This window comes from Grampus griseus (assembly GCF_964374135.1).
Source record: "Grampus griseus genome assembly, chromosome: 12".
Classification (NCBI taxonomy): domain Eukaryota; kingdom Metazoa; phylum Chordata; class Mammalia; order Artiodactyla; family Delphinidae; genus Grampus; species Grampus griseus.
In genome coordinates this window covers 21,817,426-21,831,261 of record NC_139006.1, presented here as the reverse complement: position 1 = coordinate 21,831,261, position 13,836 = coordinate 21,817,426, and the positions used below count along the sequence as shown (strand labels likewise).

General features: G+C 44.6%; 1 protein-coding gene and 1 pseudogene across 2 annotated transcripts in view; one reads left to right on the top strand and one right to left on the bottom strand.

The window, feature by feature from the left end:
• Positions 1–13,836, bottom strand: part of ZNRF3 (zinc and ring finger 3) — a gene marked incomplete at its 5' end in the record, with an annotated part of 145,824 nt that overhangs the window by 95,519 nt on the left and 36,469 nt on the right. The window lies entirely within an intron of this gene.
• On the top strand, positions 1,238–2,536 carry LOC309831083 (origin recognition complex subunit 4-like; annotated as a pseudogene). The gene is made up of 2 exons: positions 1,238–1,813; positions 1,988–2,536. The product of its transcript is annotated as an origin recognition complex subunit 4-like (transcript).

The window sequence follows — 13,836 nt, the reverse complement described above, 5'->3', positions numbered from 1 at the left end:
GTGTGTCCACTGCAGGGGGTGCAGGTTCAGTCCCTGGTGGGGGAAGTTCCACATGCTGCAAGGTAAAAGCAATAATATGTATAGCACAGAACCACCTTTGCTTTTAAAACTGTCCATATACATAAATATATATTCACTACATTTCAAATGTTAACAATGGTTCTGAGTGGTAAGATTGAAGATGGTGCTCATTTCCTTGTACCTTCTAGATCAGTGGTTCTCAAAGGGTGGTTGCCAGATCAGCCATAGCAGTGATATCGGGAAACTTGTTAGAAATGCAAATTATCAGGCCCCACCCCAGGGCCACTGAATCAGACTCTCTTGAGGTGGGGGCCAGATGATTTTGATGCACATAAAAGTTTGAGAACCCTGTTCCAGATCACAGAAACTGGTTTTATAAAAAGTGTCCCTTTTATAGTCAAAACAACAGAAAAATGAAACTTGAAAAGGGGGTCAGTATGTTGATGAATGAATAGCATTTTAAGCCCAGATGCAGGCCCTGACACAGCACGTGCACCAGGATGCAAGCACAGGCCAGTCCCAACTCAGACTGACCTGCTCTGTCCCTTCCCTTGTCTCCCCACCATCCCAGGCCAGCTTCCATGGGAGCCCCTGGGATACCTACAGAGACAAGTTTCAGACAAACAAATCTGGCATGGGGGGAGGGTTTCTTTTTTAAAAAATTTTTTATTGTAAGAGGAAAGTTTGCTGGCAACAGCTCATCATCTTCAAATTTATGGCCTCCAGTCTCAGTTGTATATTAACAGCACCGGCCAGGGCATGACAACTAACAGTTTAAGAGGTAGAGACTCATCTTCATAATTAAAAAAAAAAAATTCCTAAAACATGAATGTAGTAGCAGCTCACATGAACAAGGTGTGAGCCTATCAGCCCTGCCTTTGGAATGGCCCCGGATGTCCTCTGCCATCCTACTCCGAGGCCCCGGGAGTATTTATAATGCCCGGCTGGCTTCCTCCCCTCCAGGTACATCCCGAGACTCCTTCCACCTCGTGCAGAAGACCCTTGGAGTCTGTACTTCAGCTCTGCTTTCAGAGGCCCTCAAGGGGCTGCTCTGCCTGCTGGCTCAGCTCCATGAGAGCCATGGTAAAGGGAGTATGGGTGTATTGCTGGCAGCGGCAGCAGGTGAGGCAGAGCAGAGTATGCGGTGAGAGGAGCCTATGAAGGGATTCCTGCGGTCCCCAGAATCCTGCTCTGCCCTGGATTTCAATTTGTTGAAATGAGCAGTCGTAAATCAAAGAGTAACAACTTAATACAAGCAGAATACCTTTCGCGGGTACAAAGAATTTTACGTGAAAGATTTTGTCATCAGAGTCCACATAGTAACCTATTTGGAGTACAAGTACAATATAAACACTTAATTGAGCTGCTGAAAAGAACTGCTATCCATGGAGAAAGTAATTCTGCTCTCATTATTGGACCCCGAGGATCAGGAAAGACTATGTTAATAAACCATGCTTTGAAAGAACTAATAGAAGTAGAAGAGGGAGTGAAAATGTATTACAAGTTCACTTAAATGGACTGCTGCAGATCGATGATAAAATTGCCCTAAAGGCAGTTAAATCTGGAAACTGTAGTTGGAGATAAAGTTTTTGGAAGCTTTGCTGAAAACCTTTCATTTCTTCTGGAAGCTTTAAAAAAAGGTGACTGGACTAGTAGTTGCCCAGCGATCTTCATGTTAGATGAATTTGATCTTTTTGCTCATCATAAAAACCAAACGCTCCTCTATAATCTTTTTGACATTTCTCAGTTTGCACAGACTCCAGTAGCAGTTATTGGTCTTACACGTAGATTGCATATTTTGGAACTCTTAGAAAAAAGAGTGAAGTCACGATTTTTCCACTGGCAGATACACTTAATGAATTCATTTGGTTTTCCACAGTATCTTAAAATATTTAGAGAACAATTATCTCTATCTGCAGTATTTCCAGACAAGATTTTCACTGAGAAGTGGAATGAGAAGGTTCAGAGTCTCTCAGAAGATAGAAGTGTGCAAGAAGTGCTGCAGAAGCATTTCAATGTCAGCAAAAACCTGCGGTCATTACACATGCTACTGAGGCTTGCTTTAAATCGCGTAACAACATCACAACCATTTATGACTGCAGCAGATCTGATGGGGGCAAACCAGCTGTGTAGCGTGGACTCTAAAGCAAATATTGTACGTGGTCTGTCGGTCTTGGAAATCTGTCTTATCATAGCAATGAAACATTTAAATGACATCTATGAAGAGGAGCCCTTTAATTTTAAAATGGTTTATAATGAGTTTCAGAAGTTTGTTCAAAGGAGGGCCCATTCTGTTTATAATTTTGAGAAACCTGTTGTCATGAAGGCTTTTGAACACTTACAACAATTAGAATTAATAAGGCCCCTGGAAAGAACATCAGTAAATGCACAGAGGGAGTACCGGCTGATGAAACTACTTCTGGATAACACACAAATTATGAATGCTTTGCAGAAATACCCTAACTGTCCTACATATGTTAGGCAGTGGGCAACATCCTCCTTAAACTGGTTATAAATATAACCATGGCTTCAGTTATGGAGTTTCAGGCATACTTCTCTAAAGAACTAAAAGCTATTGTCCTTTAACAAGATATGTTACTATGTTTTCCTATATTTATAAAGATGTATTTTTGTATTTATGGAGACTGTTACATATGCAGTATCATGGCTGTGCCTTGCCTTTGAATCACAAGCAGTTACATGATTTATAATTCCAGTGACTTAGATTATTTTGTAAGTAGCTGTTCAAAAAAATAAGTATGACTCTTTTAGGGATTGAACCACATGCTTATTTAACACTTGTGAAGTATTTATGTGGTACATTTGAAGAGTTCATTTCAACCCAGCAGCCAGATGTTTTAACAATCCTTAAAACAGTAAAGAAACAATGGTAAGAGTTGAGGTGTAATGAGTAATCTTTTGGTCCATTGGGAGGTGCTGCAGTTTTTCTGTATTCATGGAAATTTGGGTTTCTGTCCCAGACCAAGGTCTTCTAGTTCAGGAGACTGATCAGTTTGGCTAGAAGATGGTTCACATGGAAGAAAAAAGCCAAAAGTTTGAACATTTTCTTCCAGACTTCTTAAAATATGGTACTCATACCATCTACAGAAGAATCTTTTGTAGGAGATTTTTAAATACAGATTTTTGGGCCTCTTCTAGGGACTAGCATTTGTCTTTCTAACAGGCACTTTACGAAATTCCTGTAAAACCACTCCCACAAATAATGGAAAGTGTGTGACAGTGTTAACTAAATCTATTTGTAACAAAAAGTAGACCCCTATGAGGAATGTGGAAATGTCAAAGCATTACCTTATAAATTCAGGAATCCATGAACTAATACTGGTATATGTTTGCTTGTTTATTTATTTATTTTTATTTTGGCAGCAATGGATCTTCAATGCGAGGCGAGCATGCAGGTTCAGTAGTTGCTGCGTGAGGGCTTAGTTGCCCGGAGGCGTATGGAATCTTAGTTACCCGACCAGGGATTGAACCCCCGTCCCCTGCACTGGAAGGTGGATTCTTAACCACTGGACCACCAGGGAAGTCCCTGGTATATGTTTAAAGTGAAATTTAATAAGCATTCATTAAGTGTTGTGACTTCATTTATTCAAGAATATTTGATTGCCTATTCCTTTCATGGAAGGTTTACAGAAGAGAGAGTCCCTATCCTTGTGCAGTTTGTAATCCTTTTAACTGTCGAAGACCCAATGATATTTAGTTACTGTTGTTTACAGGTGAGAAAACTAACACAGTAGTGGCCCTGTCCAGAGGATTGACAGACCCTGGAATTCAACTCATTTCGCTGACACCAAAGCTCAGTAACGTGTTCCTTACCATGTATTTTTAAAAGTGTACTCTAAGAAATTATTTACTTGGTTTTGAAGAAGTATTGCGTTTAGAATGGAATATGAGATTTCTGTGCATAAAAATAGCTCTTCAGTAGTTGCAACCTATTCTTTGCATACTTAGGCATTCTAAGTTTTCAGATCACTGTCAATTACTTTTCAGCAGTGTCTCATGAAAGCTAAGGCTTGCATCCTGGTTCTATGCAATAGTCTATAGATTTTTAGGGGACAGTTTGCCAAAATACTTACCATGGTAGATTCACTATTACTAGAAGCAAGGATTTTGCACTTGAGCTAAAATTGTCCCTTTAAAAATTTTTCTGAACTGTTTTAGGGAAGTACCCTCTGCTTTAAAGGCACTGACCACAAAAGTACCTAAAGAACTGGCTTGAAGACTGCAAATTTTTATCAGCTTAAGATTCCACTAAAAGATTAAGAGCACTCATCTGCCTCCCTGTCTCCATAAGAGCTACAGAAAATCCATCAACATCAGTGAAAGAGCTATAAAACAAACTAGAAAAAATAGGTTAGCAAAAGTCATACAAATGAAGCACGTGCCTACATTTCAAAGACATTTTTTCAGAGAAGGAATGTTGATATTCCCCTTTCCATATTCCCTAATACAGAGAAGCTAAAATATACTTTAAATTTTTAAAACTAACTTCATCTCTTAAATTGTTTAAACCATCATCAATAAAATAAAAACCAAATCTGAAAAAGCCCTAGTAAAAAACTTTTGAGAATAATGTAAACAAATATGGCTTAAAGATATTTTCATTTACTAGAGGAGGAATGTAGCCTGTTAACAGCACAATCAAAAGATTGAAAAACAGGTGAGGAGGAATGTTAGAGGCATTGCTGCAGTTTTCACGCATGTGATCCCTCCAAGTGCCCTACCAGAAACAGGATCTTACTAAGAAAAAAAAACAAAAAGTCTTTCCAATTTTGTGGACATGCATGTGAATGGCTCTGAGGAATTAAGAGCTGTTGGTTCAAATTTACCACATCATAATGCTATATATGATGATTATATACAATTAACTTCCTGAAGAATCTGTTTTGCAGAGCAGCGCTGTGGAAACAGTTTTGGTCTTTCTGCAGAGATTCCTTGCAGATTCCACTGTGGTTTGCATTTTCATTTGGTTTTAGAAGACAACGCAGGTTCTTTCAAACCACCATAACCCAAGTGTTGCCCTTTCCTTAACCTTTACCCTAAAAAAACTGAGAATCCATTGGTGTGAACTATGACACTAAATGTGACTAGGTGGGGCTCTTCCACCCCCATTTTCTTTGCAAGTCATGGGATAAACGAAAGAATTTGCAACACTAAAAATGTAAATGAAACTAGCTTCCTTGGTGATCACCCTAAGTGAAAATAACAGAATTCTTCCGTTCAATTGTTAAACTAGTTATAGCTGGGAAGTGTAGTTTATATCTTGATGTCTATTTCCTAAGCCACTTTTAAAAAATCTCTGTATGAAAAAGACAAGATAACTAATGCCATTTAGCCTCTTTTAAAATTGACAGGACCAACATATGTACTTTTGTGGGAATACAATCTGCTTACACACAAAGGAGGGAAATGCCACAATTGACAAACCTCCCTTTCACCTATCCCCATTCTTGCAAATCTCAAGGTGTAAGCCTCACTATAAATTATAAAGCTACTGTTTCTCTCTTTAAGAACATATAACTGAAGAAAAACTTCATATGCGAATCATACAGCTTTTTTTTTAACTTGGGAATGGAATGGGGATAGCACACATTTTATTTGTACAATACTTAATCACTTACCCAAGGTGGGGTTTTATGGGACTTTTTTTCTTTTTTTAACTTTCTGTTAAATACTTGCAGAAAAAAGAGCAAGTAAAATTTGACAGTAGCACAACCTGTGCCCAAAACACTAACACGAAATACAGAGTAAAGCCAAAATAATTGTTTACCAATATTTTGAGAGGTAACAAATATGATATTGGTTGAGACTGCATAAAAAATGTACTGCTGGTTGAATATCTGAGGTAAATGATGTTCAATCAAGATGCTACTTGTGGCTTCCCTGGTGGTGCAGTGGTTAGGAATCCGCCTGCCAATGCAGGGGACACAGGTTCAAGCCCTGGTCCGGGAAGATCCCACATGCCGCGGAGCAACTAAGCCCGTGTGCCACAACTACTGAGCCTGTGCTCTAGAGCCCACGAGACACAACTACTGAGCCCACGTGCCACAACCCATGAAGCCCACACGCCTAGAGCCTGTGCTCCGCAACAAGAGAAGCCACCACAATGAGAAGGCTGCGCACCACAATGAAGAGTAGCCCCAGCTCGCCACAACTAAAGAAAGCCCACTCGCAGCAACGAAGAACCAGTGCAGCCAAAAATAAAATAAATTTATGAAAAAAAAAGATGCTATTTGTATCATTTTGCCCATAAATCAGTAAATAATTTTATGCACATTATACCAAATGTTCCTAAAAAGTAATATTTTTAAAAGGTGAAAAAGAGAAACTGGAAAGCCATGGTAAAGAAAAGCACAGAGGGGCTTCCCTGGTGGTGCAGTGGTTAAGAATCTGCCTGCTGATGCAGGGGACGCGGGTTCGTGCCCTGGTCTGGGAAGATCCCACATGCCGTGGAGCGGCTGGGCCCGTGAGCCATGGCCGCTGAGCCTGTGCGTCCAGAGCCTGTGCTCCGCAACGGGAGAGGCCCCAACAGTGAGAGGCCCGTGTACCACACACACACACACAAAAAAATCCGCCTGCCAATGCACGGGACACGGGTTCGAGCCCTGGTCCAGGAAGATCCCACATGCTGCAGAGCAACTAAGCCCGCGAGCCACAACTACTGAAGCCCATGCGCCTAGAGCCCATGCTCTGCAACAAGAGAAGCCACCGTAATGAGAAGCCCACGCACTGCAATGAAGAGCAGCCCCCACCTGCCACAACTAGAGAAAGCCCGCGCGCAGCAACAAAGACCCAATGCAGCCAAAGATAAATAATAAATTAATTAATTTTAAAAAAATTACTACCTCCTAGAGCCAAGGGGAAGGAGGAATGGGAGATGAGCAAGACCACAGCCATCAGAAGTGAGCCATCCACGACCCAGCAGCCACTCAGGGCACTTCACAGGCCCAGGAACCGAGGGCCACACACCCAGGCACTGAGCCTGCTGCTCTGCCAGGGCCCCGGGAACCCAAGAGAGGTGCCGAGGCACTGGGACCTGAAAGATGTCGGGCCTGCTGCTGACGGACTCCAGGGCTCGGGGACAGCACGTCCTCAAGGCAGGAAACTGTACAGGTGTGGTGTGCGGAGGGGGCATGACAGCCACACAACCCAGGTTGCACAAGTAGAGATGGGAGGTCGACCAAGCTAGAAAGGCCACCTAGGGTCTGAGTCTGGGACATGGCTGGGTCAGGTCAGGACTTTCAGCCAGAGGATAAGGAGAGTGACACTGGAGAGTCGACAGGAGACTGTCCTCCCCATTAGGGACCTACAGCTGAAAGACCTTCACATGAGTCTGGGAGCAGCAGGCCAGCCAGTGAGTGGAAACCAGCAATAAAGGTGCCGGGTGAATCAAAACAGCTCTTGGGAGAGCCTGACAGATGCAGAGAAACCTATGCCAGAGAAGCGAGGGTCTGGCTTCCTAAATCACCTCGACTGGGCCTTTGGTCTGCACCCCTGGAGTCTCCCGCGCCGAGGAGGGGACCAGGAAAGGCCTGGTGGGGTTCAGTGCACGGTGGGGAAGGACAAAAGTACAAGCACTGCTTCTTCTAATAAAAAGATCATCTACTCACCTGCCGAGATTCCTGGGGTTGGTGAGGTGGCTGGGGATCCAGGTGGGGAGCCTCTTTGGAGGCCCTCAGGGAATACTCTGTTGCTGGTGGAAGGGACCCCACATCCAGATTAGGAAAATGGATTCTCTCATAAACCACTGTGATGGAATTGTAGAAAATCATTTTCTGCAGCCACTGGAGGACAGAACCCAACAAACCTTGGAGGAGGAGGTGGGCTGACCTGGGGCAGCTGGCCAGATGTGTGGGGTGTCAGGGGATCAACAGTGGACAGGCCAGCCTCCGAGGTGCAAAGACAGCAGCCTTGCCCTCAGGGAGCAGAGCCTGGTGAATGCATGCCAAGCAAAGAGCCCAGAATAAAGACAGATGAACCGAGGGCACCAGCAGGGCACGCGAAACCCAAGCCACAGAGAAGCAATGCCGAGGTCGGGGCCGAGTGACCAGAAACCTGAAAACAATGGGGCTTTATCACCTGTGACACCAAGGTGGGCTGCCTCTGAAGGGCTCCCACAGAAATGCCTCTCGGGACAAAGGTCAGGTACAGGGACAGGGTCTGTGTGCTCGTATCTGAGATCAAAAGAATTGAGATATTTATTCAGAAATTCCATTCTGGAAGTGCCCTATTAGGAGAACAACACCAGAAGAATCAAGAATTGTTGACAGCCATACCCAGAAACTGGGGCAACATCTGAAGCGTACAGAAGAGACATGAAACCCAAGGGCGTAAGGTAAGCACCGCTGCCCCACGAATGCCTGCGAGTGTGTCCTGTTTCACGCGACCCGCACTGCACACCCCGCTGAGGCTTGGTTATGGTGCTCCGGTGCCCCTGCTCCATTCGGAGAAGCCCTGGGTCAGCAAGTCTAGGAACAGGGTACACAGATAACTGCCAAAAAGAAAAACCAGGCACCCAGCTGGTCATGGCAGCATCTACAGGAGGAAGAGTAGGGTGGGAAGGCTTCTCCTTTCTTAATCTATATACTTTTTCACTGATTAGACTTTAATGCTTGCTTGAATTATACGAGTTTTGCCTTAAAACAATTTTTTAAAACAAAATTTAAGGCCAAAAATACAGGAGCACTGAGTGATGGTGATCAATGAATGGCCTTTGATGTCAACTCTCAATGCACCTCATCAGCTCTTTTTCCAGAGGGTATTTGAGAGTAAATAAGAGGCAGAGAGAAATGGCCACTCCAAAGCACTCTATACAGAAACAGGCTAAAATTTTATGGGGCCCTCTAGGCTGAGAAGCTATGAGAAGCCACAGCTCCAAAGCAGCTAGGTGGCAGAGAAAGCACTCCAGAGGGGCTATTCAGGAGCCTCCAACATCGTCCCATTTGTGAGTTTGAAAGTACTTTTGTTCTTCTCTGGGTTTAAGTTTCTGGGTCACCCCAGCCTTTTGTTAATAACCAAATGAACACATCTGCAATAGAGCAGTACCCCCTTTATGTGTCCCCCCAAATATTAGTGGCCTCAGAGCATTAATACCTCAGAGAGCACTCGACTGTGTCTCATTGTACCTCGCCATCACTCTGTCTCCAAGAAGCAATTTTAATGAATATCCCTAATAGGAAAAGAGGTACCATTCATTTTTATACAATAAAATAATTACTACAGCGCTCTCCCCCGGATCCAGATAACTCGTGTGTGTGTGTGTGTGTGTGTGTATTGGGGGGGCAGGGGGTGCTGACAGGAGGTTACAAAATGTTAAGAAGGCAAACTCTATGTACCCGCAAAGCCAGTTGTTTCTCTGGATATAATCAAGAATCTTCCTTTGTTGAGGCCTAATGTCTATTCTCATCCTGTTCTAGCATCTCCTTGGAGGAAAAACAAAGCTCGACTGCCAGAAAATGTTCCAAATAATTGTTGATAACAGATAACGGCAGAGGAAGCCCTCTGGTTAATGTTTAAACACGGCAAGGGTAACACTAACTCCTCAACAGTTATGATGCCCACCAGAAGACTCCAACGTTTGCTTCACGGGCCCATGGCTCATCAGGTACACTGACGGCTTCAATCAAGTTCAGGAATGTTCCTTAAAAAAAGAAAATCAGAATAACACCTAAAACTCCTTTTAACTACCATACTGCTCAGACTTGAACTGATTCATTTTTGAACACTTATAATGTACAATCCCTCAGTTTTTATAAGTAGATTCCAATAATTTCTAGAGACATTAAGGAGAAGAAAGGGAAGATCATGGGAGAATCAGGGTATAATTGAGAAGAATGCATTTGTTCGTGAGTTTAGATGATATTTTAAAAACCACAAGCTATTAAAATACAGCTTTGCCATGAGAAGAAGGTCTATATTCTAAAACGTCAGATGATGTACTTTGGAAGATTTGGCTGTTATTATAGGTGGAACACACACACACACACACACACACACACACACACACAACACTTCATTCTAATAAACCTTGGCAATCTTTGTTTCCATATAATTAGAAGTTTTGCTTTCTGTCTTTCAGGCAGAGGGAGGGAGAGGCAAGGGGCATGGGGACGAGGGGCGAGAAGGAACAGCACATCTGAGAGAGGATGCAACTGAAGATTCACTACTGCTGGTAAAGAGAAGGCGGACACTGAGTAAACCTCCTCCAGGCAGGTTCTTAAGGAAAACCAACCACAGCCAGAGACACCCAAGAAAAGGACTGAAGTAAATAGGGATCAGCCCTGCACCAGCTTTCAGGGCTCTAGTTGCAGAAACCACTTCTCTGCTCAGTCTTGCCTCTCAGCTCAAGTCACTGCCGGGCAGAGCGGCCCGGGGACAGACCACGAGTACATGCACACAATGACCCCATGTTGCTGTGTGCCTCCTGCACTCTCACGCTGCCTGAGCTTCTGTACATGACAACAGGGGCCTGGCCATCTACAAACAGACGTTTTGCATTCACTCCAAAGGTAGCACAAGCCAGGAAAAGCCAGGTCCCCTCCACTCACCCGGATCACTGATCAAAGATCAAAGAGGCAAGTGGTTACATTCTTACTCAACAATGTTAAGTTTTTTTCTGTGTGTTTTTTTTTTTTTTAAATCAAACCAGGAGAGACCTTTGAGATGTAGGCCTCGTTTTACAGGTAAGGAAACCAAGCTCAGGAGAGGGCCAGGCCCCTCCCCAGCTAAGATAAGCATCAGCTCCTCCACACCCTACTGCCCCAGGCAGACCTCCCTGTTCTAGGCTCTTACCCTTGATTTCAAATAGGTGCTCAGGGATGACTGTGTGCGTGGCTCAACTCGTCCTCTCCGAGCTTGAGCAGGGTAAGGTCATCACCTGAGCCTCAGCTATAGGTACCGCACACACCCCTGTCCCTTCCACAGCCTCTGTTCCAAGTTGGCCCCGTGCCTGGCTGACAACCTACACTTGTCACCGAGTTCGAGTCTCCCAGGCTCTCCACACCGATGCATCACCAAGCTCGGCATGTCCCCATCACGCCTTCTCTGACCACGGGAGCCTCACCTGTATTTTGGCATGTGACCAAAGCTTAGCTGTTTCTCGATCACACATGTACTACACATACAGCCCCGGGGAACTGGACAGGAAGAGTCCCTCTGTTTCCAGAATGACTGTACTGGGACATAGGTTCCCCAGTGCGATGTTGGATCCATGTCTTTTCCATTGCAGCGTTCCTAGTGCCTGACCTAGTGCCTGGCAAGGATGGATGGGCTCCCTAACCAATAGTAGCCTCCTGGATTGATTCCCCTTTTGTCACTTCCCATGTCAAAAGACTAGTGTTAGCTTCAGGGCAGAATTTGTGCTGTATTAATAACAATTTGCATCAATAATTCCAGGGTTTCCCTAATGCTAACTGAGACACAATTTCGCTATTCTTCAAGCTACAAACATACTTACAAAGTAACGTCTTCACTTACTGAGAAGATTCTAGCTTCCCTTGATGGGAGAAGGAGGAAGGTTACAAAAAGAAGTAACTGGATGGGTTCAGTTTCCCTAACTGGTGACACTCCACAACAAACGGTCCTTCAAGGTCTGAACATCAGTGTGAGATTTACCTAACCATTCATTCAACAGCACAAGACTCTGCTGACATAACCAACGTTGGTCAGCCTGATGATGAAAGAATGAAAGTGGCATCCTGGCAAAAATAAATAAATTTTACTGTCCAGAAGACCCTAGAATGTTGCACTGCAACGATGATTTCTTCTCCTCCGGGGTGGTGCAGTCTCCACAAGTCACTTACTTTGCATGCGCGTCAAAGCGCGGGTACAGGACCTGTGATGAGAACCCTGCCAGCCTCTGACACCCCAGCCGAGCCCCTGTCCTCCCACCTCCTGCCCCCTCATTCCCGTCTGCTCTCTGGGTTCATCACTGAGAAGCCAGTAATCTCCACTCAAGCAAGACCTGCAACAAAGACTCAGTCATGCCATGTGGCTTTGCCATCAGCATGGTAGGAGCCCAGAGCGATTTCCTCCGGGATGGGTATGAACATGCACTGAGCAAAGTCGCTTGTTTCCTACTCTGGTCCAAAGCTCTCAGTGTGAGGGTTCAAGTGTCCTCTGGTCAGAGAGCAAGAAGCAGCCAAACACATCCTCAGAAGAGCAATCCATTCTCAGACTCAGCAAAAGCTAACTCATCAATAACACCCCAGGGGCCCACAGCACATTTGCAAAGGCACATCCTGCGTGTCCGTTAGGTGACCTGCGTGGAACCTGCAGGATAACCTGCTTGGTAGTTAGGCATAGCTGTCACTCCCACCTGGCAGATGAGCAACGAGAAGCTTGGGGCCTCTAAGGCAGATCTTTCCCCCAGATCTTCCAACTCCTGAGGAGGCCCACACTTAGAAAGGGCACCACCTTTGTCTGGAGCCTCTCCGCTACTTCAGAATAGAGCAGGGGCTATTGACAGACCAGCCCAATATGCCGTGAGCCAGCACCTGCTCCCACTGCAGATGCCTGGCCAGGAAACCATCACCAGGACCACCACACGCCACTGCTCCCACCAGCCAGGCTGTACGTGTTTGTAAATCTATTTATGCTAACTCTATCTGATATAAATTTATAACAACACTAAATCTTAAATGATACAAAAAGTTGAGTTTTACCCTAGGAAGACTAAGTCAAATAATTTGGAAAGAAAGATTAAACGAAGACAAATAACTAAAAATGGCTGAGAACTAAGTGCAACTTTTTTTTTTTTTTTTGCGGTACGCGGGCCTCTCACTGTTGTGACCTCTCCCGCTGCGGAGCACAGGCTCCGGACGCGCAGGCTCAGCGGACATGGCTCACGGGCCCAGCCGCTCTGCGGCATGTGGGATCTTCCCTGACCGGGGCACGAACCCGTGTCCCCTGCATCGGCAGGCGGACTCTCAACCACTGCGCCACCAGGGAAGCCCCTAAGTGCAACTTTTGAAGACTAGACAAAAAGGGGGAAAACGGCAAATTTCTAGAAGGCTCCTGATAGTCTGCAAGTACTTTTTTTCCTTCACTTTGAAAAAAAAGCCCAGAACTGTGAATTTTAAGTGCTAAATCAAGAGGAGGACTAAAGTAAGACTCTAAGGAATACAGATCAGTGGTCCCATTCACAAAAGCCTGGGTTTGACTGTCTGCTCACAGACTTTCATTAAAATATGATTTTAAACTTTTTAAATCATTCCCAGCTTCAACTGAACTGACCTTTTTCAATCATCCAACTATCCACAGGTCCCAATAATATCAGGTAACAAACTCCAGCTAAAGTGTGAAAATCACAAAAGGCACACGCTCTGTTGTCATCTGCCAAGTGATTTCAATCCCTTCTAGATGCCAGTGACATCTAGAAATTTCTGGGTTCTCAGACAGGGATAGGGCTTAACATAGTTTAATTCTCACTGTAATAGGAAATGTCTCTCCACAGAAATTCATCAGTAGCATAATTAACCCCAACTCAATAATTAACCCTAAAGAGTTTCTAGAACAATGGTTCTTAACTACAGGCAGTTTTGTGCTGTGCCCCCACCCCCCAACACACACACACACATATCTGGAGACGTTTCTAGCTGTCATAACTGACAGGGAAGCTTGTTACTGGCATCTAGTGGGTAGGGGCCTGGGATGCTGCTCAACATCCTCTGATGCGTGGGACAGTGCCCCCACCACAAAGAATGATCCAGCTTGAAGTGCCAAGAGTAGAGAAGCCACCCTGGAAAAAGGAGATCTAAGACCTACAGACACTGTTACATCATCAGAAAAAAACAGCCT